Below are 6,693 nucleotides of genomic sequence, written 5' to 3'. Positions count from 1 at the left end.
GGACGTGTTACAAATGCATCCTTGACTTAAAGACTATAATTAGTAATTCACTTTTTCAAATTCATAAAATCTCATGCATATTTAAACTAAAATAATGTACGCTTCAATAAACTATGTTTAACTGATCAGCAAAAATAGATACAGATCTAACAATCAAATTAGATTTGGTGTCAACAAGGCCACATGTAGTTGCCAAATGATGAGAAATAATTTCTGTAGCTTTTGCTTGATGTGTCTTCATCTGAGACAGGTGACCTCAATTCCTGGTGCATGATATCACAGTGTTTACTGTAAGTGCCAAACAGAGCGTGACGTCCATCTCTGCTCAGGCTTGTCAGGGGATGGTTTTAGTTGCCATAAATAAAATCAATGACTTCCTAGTTCAGCTGAAATGTACTGTGTGCTCGATCTATCCTTGGATTGGAAATATCTAGAGAGTTTTTATCAGACACAGGCAGGATTTCAGACGTGGCACTTTTCTAAGGTGCTTGTGAGCCAAAAGTTGCATTTTGTTAAAGATTGAATTGTTAAAAGTCGACATGAAACATTCATTTTTCACAATGCAATCAATAATTGATCCAGTTTCACTCTGAATAACATCACATTAGTGAATTAAAATGGGCTGCAAGCAACGTTTCATGCCCATTTTGTTTACAATTTTAGTTTGTTCTACATTTTGAGTGCCAGTATTAGTATGTTCTCTGACATTTTTAGTTAATGATTTAAAATCGTAATGGAAACTTTAAAAAAACGTGTGATTTAAAAAAAAGTCAAAGTGCAAATAAAACATTGTAAAGTTTCGCAGAAATGCATATTATCATAAAGATTCCTAAAGCTTTAACAATTAATTCTACAGATTGAAAGCAGGTTGTCATAGTGGGAATATAACAGATAAATGAAAAGACAAAGATTTTTGAAACCACAATTTGAAATGTTTTCCTTTACGTGTTACGTGACGTAGCGGTGTCTGACTAGGGGCGAGACGTGGGATGATGACGTCATCGTTTCAGAAAATATACGGATTCGCTGTCCACACGAAAACGCAAGGGCGGCGTTTTCAGATTTATCCACTCTGGGACCCGGTTTAAAAAAATATCGGTTTCACTCTCCCAAATCGCTGGATCCGTGTGGACGAAACGCCTATACGATACAAAATTTATGCGTATACAGCTAAACGCGTCTCCGTGTGGACGGGGCCCTTGAAGGCTACAGGCAGGTGAGTCATATCAGGGTTGGATCAAATCTCTGCAGGAAAGTGGCCTGGAAGGGCCAAGTTTGCCCATCACTGATCTAGATGAAGCAAGTGTTTATTTTTTATTTTTGCCAATGTCAGGTGCAGAACGCTGAATATCCGAGCGGAGATCTTGATCTCTGTTGTTCTGCTGTAAAGCCTGTGACCGCAGGTGAACTATAGACACGTAGTTGCCAAACTTTGCCTTTATTTGTCTTAAGTTGAGAACCCATAGACAAATAGCCAAGATTAAACCAAGACAAACCGGCCTCATTCCGACCTGTGGGAATTCTGCCCTGTAGGAGAATCAACTCAAACACTAAATCATTGTGACATTATAGATGTAATCAGAATGTACAAATTAGACTACATAATGTAAGGCTTCAGAATATATTTGCACATTGTTGTAAAATAATCTGCTAGCACTTTTTAATCGTGTTAGAAAGCTTTTTTTCTTCTTCTTGTGATTTACATACTGTAAAATAAATCAGAGATTTATTTTGTGAAGGCTATTATTTTGCTTATATGCATATAAATATAAATACATATTGATATTTGTGTGTTATATTTTAACATTTGATGCTCTATGTACTTTTGATAAAGATGATAACATGGAGTGGGAATTCTTAGTGAAATGCTGCAAAGCAGATGCCGGGAGGCATACGAGAGATAGCACACAAAATAGTTTTATTTAAAATATCAAGTGCTGCGGTTGTTAAATGTTTTAGATTGTGTGTGTAAAACTCCAGTATTTTCTGCTGACCACCCAGAATCCAGCTCGATTTGGTTTTCATTGAACATCTACATTGGAGAACCCATTTACCTTATTGTTTTAATTAGTTTTATGCAAAAGTTTGGGCACCCCTCTGAGGCTGGATAATAACTTGCTCTTTCTTTACAAGAAAAGATTGTAGTGATATGCCATTCAGTTTCTACAGAAAGCTGCATAATAGGATGTTTTTCAGACAAATTCTTAGTGCAGCAGTATTGAGTATGAAATAAAGCTGAAGGTCAATCAGTTGTGTTGATTTGAATACCTGTAGTCACTTAATGCTGATTGATTGAAACACAAAATTTATTTGATTGGCTCAATGAACCTTAACACTGCAAACTCGCACGCAAACAATCATGAAAAAGTCTGTTTAAGGTAGCTAATTGCTAGCTTTACCTCTCCTTGATTCTCTACTTGAAAGTAACAACATGGGAACATCAAAAGAACTCTCTAATGGCCTAAAAACTAGGATAATTCATCAATATGAATTAGGAGAATGATACAAAAATGTATCACAAAGGTTTAAGGTCTCTGTCTCCACAGTCAGAAATATAGTTCGAAAATGGAAGGTGACAGGAACAGTCCTTGTGAAGGAAAGATTTGGTAGGCCGAGAAAAATATCTGAAAGGCTCCAAGAACATCTTGCTGCTGATAGTGACATTGTACATCGTTCCACAGTCCAGCGCACTTTGCACAAGGAACAGCTCAATGGAAGGGTGATGCAGAAAAAGATACTGAATCTGCATACTGGCAACAAGAAGACTCGTTTGTGGATTGCAAAGGCTCATCTGGACATGCCAGAATTATCTTGGAACAATGTGTTGTGGACAGATGAAACTAAGAGGTCGCAACAAGAGGCGCTTTGCATGGCGGAAAAAGTACAGCGTTCCAGGAGAAGAACCTGCTCCTTACTGTTAAATTTGGTAGAGAGTCCATCATGCTGTGGGGGCTGTGTGGCAAGCACAGGTACTGGAAACCTTGTCAGAGTTAAGGGTCGCATGGATTCCACCCAATATCAGCAGATTCTCAAGGACAATGTTCAAGAATCAGTCAAGAGGTTGAGTTATGCCGGGGTTGTTTGTTTCAGCAGGACAATGACCCAGAGCATTGTTCCAAATCTACCAAAGAATTCATGCAGACACAGATACAATGTTCTAGAATGGCCATCCCAGTCCCCAGACTTGAACATCCCCGAAAATCTATGGAATGATTTGAAGCGGGCTGTCCGTGCTCAGCAGCCATCAAACCTAACTGAACTAGTAACATTTTGCAAGGAAGAATGGTTCAAAATACCTGCAGCCAGAATTCAGGGTCTTACTAGTGGCTATAAAAAGTGTCTCTAGGTGGTTATTTCAGCAAAAGGTGGCTCTACTAAATATTGATGCTATTATTTAATTGGGTACCCAGATTTTTGCACCTGTGTGTTTTTGTTCTGATTTACATTGCATTGTTTCTGTTGATTCAAATTTTTTTATTTTAGAACTGAAATGTTACTGTCTCCATAAGGTATCAAATATATCCAAATGAAGTTGCTGCTTCGAAAGCCCAGCAGATTTTGAATTAAAATTAGGATAATTATCAGGGGTGCCCAAACTTTTGCATAAAACTGTATAATTTCATCTCTCACTGTAAACTACCCATAAACCAATAGTCTATGGTTTTGGGGAAAACTAGAAAATTTCCATTTAAAAAAAATAAATAAACATTCAGCAGTTTCCCCCTAAATGTGTGTGTGTGTGTATATGATGTTCACTGACAAGTTCACTGACAAGCTACGCAAAATCGCGTTCATAATCGGCAATGAATCGCCTGCGATTTTGAAAGCTATATTGCGTAGCTTGTCAGTGAACTACGGCTCTGTGTAGTAAATGCCACTCCATCTGAAAGCACGTGCTGGAGATTTACTACTAATCACGGAACCGGCTTTACTGACGAGATGCACATGAAAATCGCATTCGATTATTTGCACAGCCCTATATATATATGTGTCCATTTTAGTGGCACATCCATTCATTCCCATAGAGTTGGACATGCCTTTATGACTGTCTGTAGTGAGAATGAAATGATCTAAGTGCCCCTCAGACATCTGAGGACTAAGTTAACCTCCTCACCACTTCAAATTTAGAGTTACTGGTTTACCAAAGGCCTTACTCGTTAACTATTTAGTCCAATTTGAGTTAAAGTATCTCGCTAAAAAATTTGCTGAAAATTTACTCACTCTTGGGCCATCCAAAATATAGATGAGTTTGTTTCTTCAGGGAACAGATTTGGAGAAACTTAGCATTACATCGTTTGCTCACCAATGGATCCTATGCAGTGAATGGGTGCCGTCAGAATGAGAGTCCAAACAGTTGATAAAAACATCACAATAATCCACATGACTCCAGTCCATCAATTAACGTCTTGTAAGTGAAAAGCTGTATTTGTCAGAAACAAATCCATCATTAAGACGTTTTAACTTTGGTTTTACAATTGTGATGCTTTTATCAGCTCTTTGAGCTCTTATTCTGACAGCATCTACATGTTGGATGGCCTGAAGGTGAGTACATTTTCAGCTACATTTTATTTTTGGCTGAACTATTCCTTTAAAACAAGCCAAACTGCAAACAAAAAATCAGTCAAATCAAACACTAATTTTCGACAAAAGAAAGATTCATTTCTTTCCATCCGAATAAGAGCCTGGGTTGGTCAGTAGATAAATAATTCAATAGTGATTACATGTAGAAATGTTTATCTAGAAAAAAATATACGTTAACAAAATACGAAAAAAATGTTTTATGTCATTTCTTGTGCTCTGCCAAATGTTCTCGACAGTATCTTTGCACTGAAGGTTTGCTGAATGTTTGTCGAGATATAGAGAGGAAAAATTACACAAAGTCCTTAAAGGGAATGGTGAACAGCACAGTAGAATCCCAGCTGAATCAATCTCAGATTACACTCAGAATGCAGTGTTCATTTATTAACTCAATTAGCCTTTGTTTAATGATTCCAACGACTTAGTTACAGATTCAGTAGAACCAAACGATAAAGCAGCCCTCGAGAGGACCATCCAATGAGAGAGTCCAAAGCTTTGGGTGACGATACTGTCTTGAAACATCACAGTTGACCTGGTAATAAGCTCATTGATGTCTTTCATTCTTGTGGTTTGTAACACACTGATGTAACCATGGTTCTCCATTTTTAACTCTAACATTAGTAAAGCTAAGGTAACTACCATGTGTGTTAGTGTCCCATCTATCTAACATCATGCTCCACCACTGTGATCTTGTGCTGATCCACCTGCCCAAGTTAAAGCAACAAATGGCAATAAACTAACTCCATGAAAAATGTCTCATTGCAATTTATTTGTTGTCTCAGAGTTACAGATGTCTTTATTTGCAAAATCCTACAAGTCTGTTAAAAAAAGAGCTTTGATAATAAAACTAGCTATCAGAATTTCATCTTTTTGACCATAGAAATCTCAGCATCTGCACCAAATTGCATATTTTTGCTCAGTTTGGGCCTCTGAATAAAACAGAGATATTTTTCCTCATCGACTATGAGCTCCATATTCATACCTAGTACTGTAAGAGCCTGATTTAGCAAATGTGCTACTCATTTTTTTTTAAAGATTAAAAATGGATTATGTCATATGTCAAACTTTACAGGGTTAAAGAGTCCAGAGTAGATCCATGTTCATTTACTGTGGCTTTATAGCAGTGGTATTTGATGGACACTATAATAAGCATTGCAGTGCATATTTATAAGGGCTGTTTGAGTGAAGATCTTAGTCAAATCACATACTTTTTCCCTGGTGGCGTAGTTCTTGTCTGCTTCAGTTTCAGACCTGTTCCCCGGGGTAGGCGGGAGGGCCAGTCATGATGCCCATGCTGTTCAGACTGGTTTTAAAGACAAATGCTAGTTTGTCAGGAGAGCGCAGCTGCCATATTAAGCCAGGCTGGGCTGGCAGAAGTTTGTTGACTATGTTTAGCTGAGCTACTTTGCTCTATTTCTGCCCAGAGCCTGAAACAGATGGGCGTTCAGTCCTGAAGCACAAAAGCTGAAATCAGCTCCCACTCACGTTTACATGAGCAAGTAAACAGTGGTGACAAACTGTTTGAGTTTTACACTCAAAAACTTTGATGGATTACAGCTCGAAGCAGTTTGCACAGTAGAACTGGGTTGAATACTAACTTAATATTTCCTCTGTAGGCCTATAATACTCTGCACTAGAAAGAAAAAATAGTGTAGAAAAATTGCTGGTAAATTTCACAAATAATTACAAAAACATCTTTTTCAGCCCGTTTCTGTCACGGAATTAAATGGATAGCTAAAATAATTACCCACAAAATACTGTTCATAATTATGCGGGACAGTACGGAGGAAAAATCCTGCACGGATGGAAGAAGTGCTTGCAAACATTCAGTCCGACCTCATTTCAGTGTTGTAAATCCTTTAAGCAAAGGCCAAATGAATCATTTAACAACTCCATAAAGTATTTGAAAAAACTTGTGCATGGTAATAAAATATTTTTCCTAAAATAAATGTTAAAGGGATAGTTCACCCAAAAATGAAAATTCTGTCATCATTTACTCACCCTCATGTCGTTCCAAACCTGTATGAGTTGCTTTCTTATGTTGAACATAAAAGAAGATATTTTGAAGATTGCTGGTAATCAAACAGTTGGTGGTTGCCATTGACTTCCATAGTA

This window comes from Sinocyclocheilus rhinocerous, unplaced genomic scaffold (genome assembly GCF_001515625.1).
Source record: "Sinocyclocheilus rhinocerous isolate Xijiao unplaced genomic scaffold, SAMN03320098_v1.1 scaffold99, whole genome shotgun sequence".
In the NCBI taxonomy this organism is placed as follows: domain Eukaryota; kingdom Metazoa; phylum Chordata; class Actinopteri; order Cypriniformes; family Cyprinidae; genus Sinocyclocheilus; species Sinocyclocheilus rhinocerous.
Note: the sequence above shows the minus strand (reverse complement) of the source record.